Raw genomic sequence first — 13,910 nt, forward strand, 5'->3', positions numbered from 1 at the left:
GGCGACAGCTTCCAGCCATGTGCTGTCCCTATTAGTTAAAAATGAAGAGTGCATTGAGACTGCCACTAGCCCTCTTTAGAATGCCACTGAAGATGATAACACCATACGTCAATCACTTTTATGAAAGATGCATTAGGGTGACAGTTACAACTTAAAAGGGAAAAAGCAAACACTCATCTTTTAAAAGCAAACCATTTTTGTAACCTGTGCTGTATCGAGGTATTAGCACCAACACTGCACGCTGAGGATGTATGAGTATATTTTTGCACATCTGTCTCAGAGCTAACCTTTTGTGACCAAATGCACAAACACATGTTTATATATGTCCCTGTTCCATACCCCTTTTTAGTGGCAAAGCTTGAAAGTTGTTTTTTTTACCCTAAAGTTCAACATGATCGTTTGATGTGACAGATGTGAGAATGGGAGTGGGTGGACTTGACTGATGCTGAGCTCTCAGCACTCTGCTATGATTGAAACTGGAATTACGGCTGCTGTGAAGAAATAACCCTCGCTGACTTTTGACTGAATGTGTATGTGCGTGTTTGTGCATGTTTATCTCGACATCAATCTATGCGTGATCAATACAATTGCAAATTTCAATCTATTGCAGTCTAAATGGTCTGTGTGGTAATGGTGCAAACTGAAATTTGTTTTTGTTCATAAATGTCTGCCCTAGATGTATCAATGGACAACAACCTTTTTAAAAAATGTGTTCAAATTCCCACAAGCTTATTGAATGACAAATTGAAATAATACAAGTGACTGGCATTCTTCCATGTACAAAGGCCTTAATGTGCTAATGAGTTCAAAAAGACATTTAACATGAGAATGTCAATCAAGCCATTGGCATTTTGGCATCTGACAGTTGGGTCACATGTTCCTCTGAGGGACACTAACACTTTACCCATATTATACAGTACTTGGCTTGTTTTATTGAGCCACTGAAGAGAGAATTAGCAAAATTTACAGAAAAACATCGGTCGCTGAAATGTGTGTTAATGTAAATATGCTTTTTATAGTGGTTGTTTGTAATCATTTTACAACAGGACAGCATCACTGATATACTGAGTGTGCTGTGTTCAGCCGTTACTAGTACTATGTAAAGGGATTTGTTTACCTGGTTCTGATTTACAGCAACTGCTTTGACTCACAACAGCTTTGGGGATGATTTTTGTTGCTTTTTAGAAATAACATAAATATTAATTCCCATCTATATTTAGTTACCTGAATGAATAATTCACATATGTATTAAGAGTATTTTTCACAACAAAAAAAAGATGAATTCACATTTCACAAAGGTTCTTAACTTATCTGCTAAAAAAATTGAAATTTAAAAACCTGAGCTTAAAAAGATCTAAAATGAAATGAGGAGCATTACTGAAACTTGTATATATGTAAGATTTAGCAAAGTATGTATCAGTCGTGAATTACTGGCAATGCAGCTACTTTCACTGTGGAGGGAAAAAAGTTAAAATTTTTTATTCTGTCTTTTGTTTTTGTTTTCAGAAAAAAATGGACAATAAAGGTCTTGTAGAATATATATATAGTTGGAAAATGACATACTGTAGGACAGGAGAGGACAGGAAGAGATTATCTCAAAAGTTAAGTCACTTAAAATTTACGTGTAATGTCTATTTATGGTCAGAACGGCACTCAAAGAATTCTGAATTGAGTTTTTGGACACTTTTCCAACAGCAAATGTAGTAGTAAAGGTATAAAGTTCAGGGGAAAATCTTAACATTAAAACTTTTAAGCACTTTCTTGTTGAATCATATTTGACTGGATATACTGTGTACGCAGTGTTATATCCCCTTGGCCACTGGCTGGATAGTTTTGTTTCCCAAATAACTGCCCAAAGTAGTATAATCTGTTTCAGTATTGCTACCACACAAAACAACTTTCATTTAGAGAGACTAGTAGGAGTCATCAGTTTGAATTTAAGCCATATTCTTTAGCAGCACTTGCCAAATTCCACCTTTATACTAGCCAGCAGTCAGAAAGCTGCAATGGTGGCTCATACAACATCCAGTTCTATATAATAGGACAAAGAGCAGTAAACCTTATAACGACCTACAGCACTGGTCAGCTGATCATAGTCTGTCCAGAAAGAAACCAAATCTACTGAGGCGCATAATAGAAATATGACTTTAGTCATCCTGTGTACCTCACAAAAATGTATACAATCTTGTATACATAATATAGCATTAGTAGTACAGAAATCAGAACAACTTAGGGAAAATTCTACTATTTCTAATATTATTATTTCATATTCTAATATTGTGTAATTAAAATACATTTACTCCAAGCTGTATGTGCTCTTTAACTATAAAAGTATATTTGTAAAAGTAGTTTACTTTGACTTTATCACTCACTTATCTGATTAAATTTAAAGCTTGGTAAATAAAGGGACCATGTAGATACCTCTGTAAAGAATAAATCTGTCCCATTTCGGCTTTACAGGCCTCGAAAATGCTACTAATGATCTCAAAACCATTGTATGAATATCACCTTTTTGTAGGTTGAAGTCCAGTTACTACAGGTTTGTATGACACGTGTTCACTGCTCTTTCATTTTGCTAGCATAGGCTGGTGATTCACTTTTTCTCCATGGGGGTCTGGTGCAGGTAAGGTATTTCTTTGTGAGCAAAAGTGGGTCACATAGGTTTCTCCAGAAGCAACACAGGTAGACACACCAAGACAGAATCTGCAACAAAAGAGAACAGGTCAAGTAAGTAGAGAGCATATGTCAACAGGTAAGCAAGCAAACAAGGCCTCAAACTAAGTGGCCTCAATTACTCTACCACACTGACTAGCTAAACAGCCCTATTGTTTGAGGTTTGACTCTTATTTTACATTTTGAGTTCTTTATTTTCATTACTGTTTAAATGTTGCTGGAGCTTTAATTTGTGTTTTATTGGATTTCCTTCCTTGTTTTAAGTTGTCTGTTATGTCTTGTGTTTCTCCTCCTCTGTCTGGTAACGCCTGCTCCTACGCTTTTGTTTTTATGTTTCTGTGTGGTTTGTCCATTCATATCTTATTTATCTTCAGTAGATTCCAGATTGTTTGAAACTACCAACAGCTTTAATGTGTGACCTGTTCCCAACATTTTAGGCATCCTCAGTCAGTTTTTACTGTATTTTTAGTCTAATTTGTCCTCTGTCAGTATGTCATGTCTGTGATGTGCATCCCTGATTTCTCTAAAGATTCTTTGGCCTCTTGCGTTTCAGGAATTTTGCTTTTTACCTCACATTTTGGACTTAATTTAGACTTTATGTGATATTTCATTTCATTTCCTTTTTGATTCCATTTGCTTTTTCATCTTACATTTGGTTCCTCTCAATTTTATACACTGTGACATTTGATTCATTTCACCTTCCGTTTTGCAATTGCATACAAACAAAACAAAAGCTCACATAAAGCAAAACTTCAAGAACTGGAGAAGAGTCAAAACCAATTGTCATCTGGAAAAATGCTTCCACACTAATGTATTTGTTTTTCATAAATCACTGTACTGTAGTGACTATATTGTACTGACAATAAGATTCCATTCTACCAAGTCAATTTTCAACAACTGGCATTACTCCGTCTCTGTCATTTTTTCTCAGCTGAGGTGAGAAATGAGGAGAATCCATGGGAAAATTGGTCAGAAGGCTAGTTATCTTGAGCCTATGAAAAACAAAAAGGAGTGCAGCAGCACATCAATACTTGCCCTGTCACAAGGGTCTCAAGAAAGCGACTGAAATTTTATTTTTGGAGTCACTAACTTTTGACTTGTCAGATTCTTGCAACCTGTCATCACTTCAAATGTGTCAGCGGGCCTCCACTGCTACCTTAAAACTCTGACTCAAGTCCTGTATAATTTCCCCATCTTCCCAGCTACCTCTGTGCTAAATTGCATTGGAAGATGGATTTTTGGCATCTGAAGCTGTCAGGTCTTAGCCATGGAAGACTTTATGCACTGGTACACCGTGTATGAAAGTGAATTCTGGAGGGATGGAGGGGAATAACAGCGGTGAGTCAAGTACCGCCACTCCAGCTGGTCTTTGGGCATTTTTTCAGGCTGTGATTGTATGTATTTAATAATAATGTCGAAGCTGCATATCTATTTTTTCCCGTCCTCATCTTTCCTTTCTCATTTTCTCTGTCTCTCTAAATGTATTTCTCCTGTATTACCTAGATCTGAATCTCTGGTAGGTTTCCTAATGATGATAGGATGTGGTCCGGCAGCAATCTGAAGACCATCTTCATTCCAGAAAGAACTATTATCTTCATTTTCATTATAGTTATTACAGTGTCCATATGCATGAATTGTAGAACATATTTTACATTAAAACATAGCCTGGCGGAAAACGCTGTTCTGATTGGTGGAAAGGTGTTCGTTAATTTTTGATAAAAGATCCCTCAAACAAAACGTTGCTATCACCAGGGATGGTAATTATACTTTCCTTCTTGGCAAGGAAAAAACTCAAATGTCTGCCATGCTGAATTTAAGTCAGTGCTTAGTGTTCTCCATGTCCCAGTCGTAGCAGCACAACTATGTGCAGCTTTCAGGAGTCTGTGTTTACTTTTCCTATCAGTGTATGTTCAAATATGAGAGGATAAACCTCATCTGTAAGACAGCTGTATACATTTGAAAAGGCCCAGGCAAGTCCCAGTGAAAGAACAGCAAAGCAAGAGGCTATCAGAACAATTAAGTTGACAATATTTGCTGACAATTACTTGGAAACACACCCAAACGCCTGCTGTTTATTTCAAGGAGCCTAAAAATAGGTTCAAGCTATCTTTTAAAAGTCAGAGTGCAATTACTGTTTATTAAAAGAGAACATTTAAAGCATGAAATTTGTGGCCAAAACCAATTTGGTAAACCAATTATCTTTTCATTTAACTAATAGATTTGAGAATGTCTCAGTGTCTATTCTTTGCAAACTGTTCATCCAATCTACTTCAAATTTGATATATGTATTTCAGGAGACTCAAGCAACTGTGTGTTGAGACAGCCACTTTAGGAAATTGACTGTCTTAAAATTTCAAATTGTTGATTCACAGACTTAACCCCATAATTAATAACGGGACTGAATGAAGTTGTTATGCAGTATAATGAGTCATGTTGGTCTGAAGTCTGATCTGAAAATTCTAAGGTAAAAAAAATATTAATACTTTTTTTCTTTTGAGTTGTCTGCCTGGTTTCCTTGTTTCTGAAATAAAAAATGACAACACGTTGATTATGTTCCCAGATAATACACTAAATAAAACAGTTATATTTCTTTGTGCGTTAATTTAAAAAGATAAACGTTCATACAGTCTCTATAATAATTCAATGCAAAGTGAAATACAATTATGACATGTTTAGAGGGTGTATAAAAAACAAAAGAAAAACAACATAGTGCAATGATTTGAAAATCTCATAAACCCATATTTTATTTACAACAAAATACACAATACAAAATTCAAAATGAGACAAATTATTATTTTATGAACTATATTGGATTATTTTAAATTTCACGGCAGCAAGACGTCTCAAAAATGTTAGGGTAGAGTCAACAAAAGGATTGATTGTACAAATTGTGGAACAATTTCAGAAAAAATTTCAACATAAAATTGTGAACAGTTTGATTGTATCATCATCGACAATAGATAATATCGTCAAAAAATTCTGAAAATTTATAGAAATCTCTTTGGCCAAAAAAGAACAAGGCCAATTAAACTGCTATTAAAAACAGATGTGATTCTTTCATGGATATCACTGTATCGGCTCAGGAACACCTCCAGAACACCTGTTTTTTCCCCTGCCCATTTAAAATGACTAGGCCTAAGTGGAAAACTGCTCTGTGGTTAGATGAATCAAAATGTTATTTTATTTTTCATTTTTTTGAAAACATGAATGCCATAGTCCTCTAGAATAAAGAGGAGAGGGACCATATGGCTTATTATCAGTGCTCAGTTCAAAAGCCTGATAGTACGGGGGTGCATTAGCGGTTATGGAATTGCCAGCTTGCACATGAATTGTATATTTTTTCTTATTAATAGTGACTATTGAGACCTTGTGATACACAGTTTGTATTACTAATATTATTATTACATTTAATTATTCTCTGTATACTCTACTTATAGGAAAATTGGGAATAGACAGAAAAATAGGGAGATAGTGAGGAGTAATGACCCATGGGAAATGGTCCGGTGCAGTCCCAGCTTGTTTTTGGAATGTGAGTCACCTGCTTGACCAGGTGAGCGTCAGCAGTGTGCTTGTAGCAGCTATTTTTAAGTTGTCTGAACACTGTTGCTGCTTTTATTGATTAGCACACCCTTGCCAAAAAAGGCTTTTAGTCTTGGCAAAACTCTTACTTTAGATAAAGATAAACACGATATAAAAACACTTGCTTTGCAGAATTGCAGCTTTTTTGGATTTCTTTTTTTTGTTGTTTTTCTTTGAATAGAACGTGTTATGTTTAGTAACTTAAAATCAGTATGCAAGGTCAGGAAAAGATCTTTTACTATTTTAACATAGGCAAAAGCTTTCATGAAAATAGTTGAAAACAGATTCTTACATGTAACCAACTTCAAAAAAATATTTTCTTGCCTTTAAAGAAAGAATTTTTGTTACCAAAAACAAATCACAGGCTGTGAAACTCGGTCTACTGTGAGTATTGAACCGCTTGTTGATTCTGATACATTTCTATGTGGCACTTTAAACACAATTGTTATTCAGTGCTCAAACCATTTTCTGATAAATAAAGTTGAATATGACCCAGTACACACTTGCACACAATAAATCCAGCCTTGCACCTTTGACCTCTGCAAGCACTCAGATTTGCCTGTTCCTTACTCAATACTGGACTCTTTCAGAACTCTCATGGTTTTCCATCCATGATACAATTTAACAATGACTGATGACTAGCAAACCTCGCTGGACAATGTAACATTCTGTTTCATTTATGTAAATAGGCTGGGTTTCATTTAGGGTAAACAGCATGTAATGGGTTATATCCCCAGCTTAGAGTCCACTCCCAAGAAAGGGCCTGCAGCCCAGATTAATTCGAGGTGCTGAGCAGCAGTTTATTAACTTTAATGTTAAGCAGTGCTCAAAACAACAAACAAAAACTTCAAATGTTCCCTATTATCCCCTAACAGAAAATTTAAAAAGCAAACAACTGATCATTCTCTAACCCAGGGGTTCCCAAACTTTTTTCGCTGGGCCCCCCTTTGTTTTACAAGAATAATTCACGCATGTACTAACACATCCTCCAACCACACACACCCATATTTTGCTCAATTGCGGTTTATTTCACACCTCAAACATTTGGTAAACAATTAAGCAAATACAAGTAATCTGCAGGTAGTAAGAAAATAAACTACTAACTCTTTTACGCTACGTCCACACCTACATAGGTATTTTTGAAAACGCAGCTGTTTCGTCCACACATAAACGGCGTTTCGAATCACCGAAAACTCATTTTTTTGCGTTTATCTTCAGCTTTTAAACTCTTACATATAAACACGCCGTTACTGTCCCTCTATTTAGAAAGGCAGAGGCGTCACGGTGTAATTATTTTACAAGTAGTTATTTTTTCCTGTGTAATAATATTCAACTGTGGCGGAGGTGTGGTCCGGGGCGCGGCTGCAGGGGAGGAGTGGTGCAGTGAGCTCAACGGGGCGGTGCTGGTAAGAACAGCTGATGGCGATTTTGGACTGATGGTGGTTTTCCTTTCCTTTATATAGTGAGGTGGAGAGGAGCGGAGGAGAGAGACGCCGGGGAAACCGACCGCTGTCAGACGGTGTTCTGTTGTAATTCAGTGCACACTCTTAATAAATGTGGGATCTGATGACAACGACCTGTGTGTGGGTGTATCTGTGCCTAGCGTGTGTCACAAGAACATTCATCAATAAATTTTTCAAAAAAATGCCTCTTTGTGCAAAATGGGTTTAAAAACATAAACAGCTGTGGGATACTGTTTGTCCATGATTTAGACAGGGGAACAAATCGTGGCAGGATCAGCCTGATATTATTTGTATCCTGCTGTAACTTTACTGTATAAAGAGCTAACATCTCAAAAATGTCAGGAGTAGGTAGTCATTACAACAAGTGTTTGTGAACTAAAAATCAAGATTGTGGGATACTGTTTGTCCATGATTTGAACAGCCCAGCGGTGCTCCCGACGAAGGGAAACCCACTTCTGCAGGGGAGACCTACCTTGGCACTTGTGCAGGTGAAACCAAAGGGAAAATATGTTTCACCATATTTTCTAGTCTTTGGCTTAGAATGAAGTTGGTTTGGAAACATATTCAGCAATGCTTCATCTCCTGCTTTGCGTTTGTCTAGGCGCCCCAAGCATTGTTCCCCTCTTTTCATGCCCCCTGCAATGGCTCTGCCCCACACTTTGGGAAGGTCTGCTCTAACCTGTGCTCCTAACCAATAAACAACAAGAAGAAGATTTGAAAAAACAAACAAACAAAAAACAGCCTGTCACTCCTACTAAACAGCTACAAGGTCCTCAGTTTGTAATTGGAGGTAAGATTTTAATGTTTACAAAAACTATTTGCAGAACGTTCTCAGCTAACAAGACAAATGTCAGAAATGAAACTTAAGATTAAATTCTTGTAATGAGGCTACACACAGAAGCAGCCAAGGCTGTTTTAGTTCTGTCTGATAATTGAGTACTGCGTTTTTTCAGAATACAATATATTGCATGTAGCTTCTTCACTGAGTAGCCAGTCTGAATTCATTATATTACGAACTTATATATGTTTATCAGTCTGTCAGCCCTAAATCACCTTTTCAAGCAAACAACTACAAACCCCCACCCCAAAATTAGAATACTTTGTACATGTAAATAAAAACAGAATGTAATAATTTGCACACCTCATAAAACCCATATTTCACTGAATTTATTTGTATTTCATGAAGAATATTAGCTTGTTTTGAATTTAATGGCAACAATGCATCTCCAAAAAGTTGGGCGGAGTAAATAAAAGGCTTGAAATGTAAGTGGTACTAAAAAGAAACAGCTGGAGGAATATTTTGCAAATTAGGTTCGTTGGCAACAGTTCAGTAACTTAATTGGGTATAAAAAAAAAGAGCATCTTAGAACGCTTGCTAAAGTAAAGATGGGCAGAGATTCACCGGTATGCAAAAGAATGTGTCAAAAATTGCATAATAATTATTCTCAAAATACCTTTTTAAGGAATATAAATGCCAGACTGGCGACCTGTCCAGGGTGTACCCTGCCTCTCGCCCTATGACAGCTGGGATAGGCTCCAGCGCCCCCCGCGACCCTGAAAAGGATAAGCGGAAGTGAATGGATGGATGGATGGAATATAAATGCCTCATCATCTACAGTGCATACAATCATTAAGATTCAGAGAATCTGGAGAAATCTCTGTATGCAAGGGACAAGGCTGAAAATCCCAACTTCTTCAGGCCCTCAGGCAGCACATGCATTATTTTATGATTCTGTCATGATAATCATGGCATGGCTCCAGGAACAATTCCAGTCTGTGAACTTCCAACAAAAACTATATGTGAACATGATCAGAAATGCCATGTTTTCTCTAGGCCAAAGCTTACTCACAATGGACTGAGGCAAAATGTGTCAGACAAACAGAGATTTTGAAGTTCTTTTTTAAAATCATTGATGTTGCATCAGTTCAAAAACCTGCATCTCTGATGGTATGGGGAGGTAGGGATATTAGATCCTGGACCGAGAACCATATACCAGACAACAATGGGACATGATTCCTCTCCCAAATATCCAAACACTGCTCTCAGTTCCTGAGACTACTTCCAGTCAAGATGCTGATCCAGAATCTTTACTGTCTGTTCTGAAAATTAGACAATGATTAATATGGCCCTGTCCCAACTTCTGAGACAATTTGCTGCCATCAAATTCAAAAAGGGCTAATGTTTCTCTTTTTTTTTTTTCTTTTGTGTGTCCCGTTTGGATCTTTAGCCATCAGAATTGTTGTCTTAAGGCCAAGAAAGATGCCAAGCAGATTTATTTTACCAAGTGGATCATCATGGCCTTGCCATATTGGTCCATTTGATTGACCTTTATTATAATTATGAATTTATTTTATTTTCAGTTGCTACAAACGGGACAGACATGACTGGGGGATAGGACAGGGAGAAAGAATGAAAGAAAGAGAGGGAGAGAAAGAAAACCAAAGGGGAGAAGAGACGGTGAGAAGGGGGGGAAGAAAGAAAAAAAACAAACAAAACACCTGGGTCACCTGTATGGAGAAAAAAAACAGAAGAGAAAGCAAACAACAAAGAGCAGCATAATAAAAAAAAGCACCATCACAATAAACTAGCTAGCAGTAGATATCAGTAGATACTAAATAATAAACGATATTGTGCAGCACGCAAGATAGACAGCGCACAATGTGCTTTGAGGCAGCAGCCAAGAAAGCTGTAGTCCGCGTCTGTGAATACCCGTGTGTACACCTGTGTGCATACCTGTGTGGATCAGCATGCTTGCATTCCAAAGGTTTCTCCATGTAACGATCTGCTAGGGAGTGTGGGGAGCCACAGCCCCGTCCTCCAGGGTATGAAGCAGGTATGGAGGAGATCAAAACTCCAGACATCCAGAGGCCCCCAGAACACAAGAGACCAAGGAAGACCAACAGAGGGGCAGCCGCGCCACTGTCCCAGTAAGAGCTGAGGAGAGTCCCAGATGAGGGCTCACTCAGCAGCCACCGAGCAGAAGCCAGGGGGAGTTGCAGTGACGCGCCCGTGAGCCCGTGGGCACCCCACCTCCGAAGTGGCCCGAGCGAGCCCCAGGCTCCAGGCCCCAATAAGCGGCCGCCAAGGAGTGAGCCGGTGTGTACCCGGACGCCCATCCCCAGACACAAAGAACCAGCAACGCACCGATACCTGAGGGAGTCCGCCACTGGCAGGGGAAGTGGTGGTGGGTGGAGATAGGCTTCCAAACCTTGGAGGGTCTGAGATGTCCCCAGAGAGGTGGTGTCTGATACCCAACCTGACATATAGACACATACATACAGGCACACACAGACACAAACATCCATTCCCACCCTCATGCTCTCATATGCACTTACTCCACACTCAACCAACGTGGAGACAGACATAAAGAGATGCTGTACACACGATCACACTCCCCAAGCGTACTCTACGAACCAGGTCTAGGTACCCTTGCCCCTGGAGGGGGGAACTGCACCCAGACCCAGGTGGTGTTACCCTTTTCCCTGCGGTGGGGAGAGGCAGACCGCCCCGACTCCGTAGCAGCAGGGAGGCCCCACACTCCAGACCGCAGTCGGACGGCCAACTCCTCCTAGCCCCCCCGCTCCAGCAGGCCACAGAGAATGGGGGTGGGAGAAGACTCCAATGTTTCTCTTAAAGTTGAACACTTTCTCAGTTTAAACATTTGACGTGTTTTCCACATTGTATTGTGAATAAAATATGGGTTTATGAGAATTGCAAATTGTTACATTCTATTTTTATTTAAACATTTATACAGAATCTCAACTTTTTTTGGAATTGAGGGTTGTAGTATTTCATTTCTTCAAACTCAGTGTTTGTGTAAGTGATGGAGAAAGCTAACATGCTGGTCCAGAATCGTCCATAGAGATGAGGAGAGCTGGTGAATCCCAATAGCTGGAAGAGACCCTACACTGAGGATATTTATGTTTCATCATAAGGCAATGGTGATCACACTGACCAGCTCTTCATTCATTTAGACTAACCTCTTTCTGTAAAGGTCAGTATACATACAAGTGTGGAAGAACACTGACAGTATGTGTAGTTGTTTCTGTAAAATGAAAGTCCTACATTGCACTGTGAGAGAAGTAATGGTCTTGCACAGTCTTGCATAAAATGAAACTCTAAACTCTAAAACTCAGACTAAAGTGGTGTCACATCTGAATTTTTTAGACTTTTGTGCATCTTAAACAACTACTGAAATCTCACAGTTTTCAGTCACTGTATGTATGTGGGTTTATGTCTGTATACAGCTTTTACATAAGGGTGATATTTTAGTGATGAACAAATCCTCCTGTTCAGCTCTATGTGCGAGATGCAGAATGTTTATTTGTTAAATGAAAAAAACAAACAAACAACCTCCTACATAAATGTTTTACTGTCTTACTTCTTGATTAAAAGGCATAGCATATCGTATTCTATTAGTGTTTACTTGAGAATTAGATTTCTTTTTTTGACACTGTATGACAAACCATTCAGTAGAGCCCCCACAGTGATGGAGTACAACCAGCTTGATTCACACAAAAGTTAAATGTTGTTCAGTGTTAATTTGAAGCATTTCCTGTATCTAGGTAGAGATGCAAAACACTTCACTTTAATGGAAATAGCAGATATAATTGAGATTCAATGTCAAGTATTCCTTCCAACAACTTAAACTACTGATGTTAGGCTCTATAGGGAGAATACAAGTTATGTAGCTCTAATTTATCAGCACAGATTTGTTAGGTGGGCTACTGAATGAATAATTTGTGTGCATGAATAAATTAATTGCTTAATTTGTGCCATCTAATTAAGTTTCCCTTAAGAGTCCTCAGATAACTCCACTCATTCCCTAAAATTAAATCTTTAAGTTGGTATAGCTATTGCAGGCAGTTTGCAAAATGCACCCAGCGTGCTAGCTCCAAGCTAGCAGCTGTATTTTAGTTTAAATTACTGAATTAATTGCTCACATTAGTGGTATTAATTTAATATATTCCTTCCACTGATAATTATTCTCTATCTCATTCCCATACTATGTGTTTTAATCATAAACTTGGGAACTTTTCAAAATGTATTTCTCTGTTTGTGCATTCACAAAAAGATTTGGGGTATGAATAATTTTTCTCTGCATGTCAAAGAATTTGAATGGGGTGGGCGGGATCTACACTGAAGGATGACCGAAGAGACCACTGACTAAATGTAGTTAGTACGTAGCTTCACTATCTAGCACAGCTGTCTTGTCAATTTCACATTCACATGTGAAAAAACCCCCATCTAAAATCACATAATGAGGCAGTATTATGGTAGCTTTGGTTTATTATAAACAATTAAAGCCTTCCTAATCAGAGTTTTTCTTAATGACAGTATAGTTGGATCTTAGTTTACGGGGGTTATATATACACAGTTTCGTGTAGTTGAAGCTGAAATGCAAACGGTTTCTAAAGTGATTATTTTGTCTAATCAAATTTAGATTAAATGTCTTGCAATTGCATATTAGTGAGCAATAAAATTATCATAACTACAGACATTGCAGATATACTCACTAGCCTCTATCTAAATATATAAAATACTCACACACACACACACATATATATATATATATATATATATATATATATATATATATATATATATATATATATATACATATATATATATATATATATATACTAATGAGGTAATACTGTCTAAATATTATCTAAAGGATCATATACATACAACTGTATAATTAAACACACTGTGAATAACCACCATAAGCAATTTCTGCTTATGGTGGTTTCTTTCTGTTACTGTGCCTGTGCTGTGTATTTTTAATTATTTTTCTTTAGCAGGCTGCAGGTATTCATACATATACATACATATACATGTTCATACACATATCTAACACACTTTAGAGTTCTACAAATAGCTGCATTTTATGAAACATTTCAATATGCTGTGTAATGGCCAAAAAATTCGAAAGAAGTTTGAATACAAAAAAAAAAAAAAAAACATTTGAAAGATTTTCTGCGTATGCACTGTTGAGTAAAGAAGAATCTGCAGCACTACGAACTGCTCTGCTCTCAGTAAATGCAGTGATTATTACAGCAAATTGGCTGCCTCTTTACCAAGACACATCTCTGCCTCTTGTATTGGGATTCTCCTCCTCCCTCCTTCCATCAGACCACATTAAATTCAGTTTAACTAAATTCTGCTCTTTTTCATCAAAATATCAGTATTGT

The 13,910-nt window shown here is 37.7% G+C and overlaps 1 long non-coding RNA gene across 1 annotated transcript in view; it reads right to left on the reverse strand.

Moving 5' to 3' along the window:
* Positions 1–2,318: 2,318 nt before the first annotated feature.
* The window catches only part of LOC309719577, a 13,848-nt gene continuing 2,256 nt past the window's right edge, over positions 2,319–13,910 (reverse strand). Inside the window, exons 2-3 of the long non-coding RNA XR_014280268.1 lie at positions 9,170–9,269; positions 2,319–2,703 (exon numbers count right to left, since the gene is read on the reverse strand). This is a non-coding gene — a long non-coding RNA (uncharacterized lncRNA). The remainder of the gene's footprint in view (positions 2,704–9,169; positions 9,270–13,910) is intronic.

This window comes from Aulonocara stuartgranti (genome assembly GCF_965226115.1).
Source record: "Aulonocara stuartgranti genome assembly, chromosome: 2".
NCBI classification, from domain to species: domain Eukaryota; kingdom Metazoa; phylum Chordata; class Actinopteri; order Cichliformes; family Cichlidae; genus Aulonocara; species Aulonocara stuartgranti.